Here is a 723-nt window from a genome sequence, read left to right on the forward strand (position 1 = left end):
AGCCAGAGAATCGATCTTCATAGACAACGCCTTTAGTTGAGCAGTGGATAGCTGTAGAAGTATCCACTTCAAGAACTCCTGCTACCTTGCCCTGTGGCAATCTCTGGTTTGGATACTGATATTCATTAGCAGCCATCAGTTCAATTAGCTCATAAGCTTCCTCATAACTCTTTGCCCATAATGCTCCACCTGATGCTGCATCAAGCATGGGTCTAGATTTTGCTCCCAAACCATTGTAAAAAAATTGATGATCATCCAATCAGGCATGCCATGATGAGGACACTTCCTAAGCATCTCCTTGTAGCGCTCCCAAGCTTCACATAAAGATTCTCCCACTTGCTGCGCAAATTGAGTGAGAGCATTCCTGAGTGCAGCTGTCTTCGCCATAGGGAATAATTTAGTAAGAAACTTCTGAGTAAGATCCTCCCAAGTAGTAATCGAACCAGCTGGTAGAGAGTGTAACCAGCTCTTAGCTTTCTCCCTCAGAGAGAATGGGAACAGTCTCAGTTTCACCGCATCCTCAGACATACCATTGAACCTGAAGGTGTCGCATATCTCTATGAAATCCCTATTTTGTGTATTGGAATCTTCCGTTGGAGAACCCCCAAACTGGACTGAATTCTGTATCATCTGAATTATGCCAGGCTTGATCTCAAAGGTATTAGCTATGATCGCTGGCCTGACAATGCTAGATTGAATGTCATTGATCTTGGGTAGGGAAAA

General features: G+C 43.8%; 1 non-coding gene across 1 annotated transcript; it reads left to right on the plus strand.

Moving 5' to 3' along the window:
• The first annotated feature begins 265 nt into the window (after positions 1 to 265).
• On the plus strand, positions 266 to 372 carry LOC141705371 (small nucleolar RNA R71). The gene has a single exon (XR_012568309.1). It is a non-coding gene; the product is annotated as a small nucleolar RNA R71 (small nucleolar RNA).
• Positions 373 to 723: the final 351 nt, after the last annotated feature.

Source organism: Apium graveolens, unplaced genomic scaffold, assembly GCF_009905375.1.
Source record: "Apium graveolens cultivar Ventura unplaced genomic scaffold, ASM990537v1 ctg8825, whole genome shotgun sequence".
Lineage (NCBI taxonomy): Eukaryota > Viridiplantae > Streptophyta > Magnoliopsida > Apiales > Apiaceae > Apium > Apium graveolens.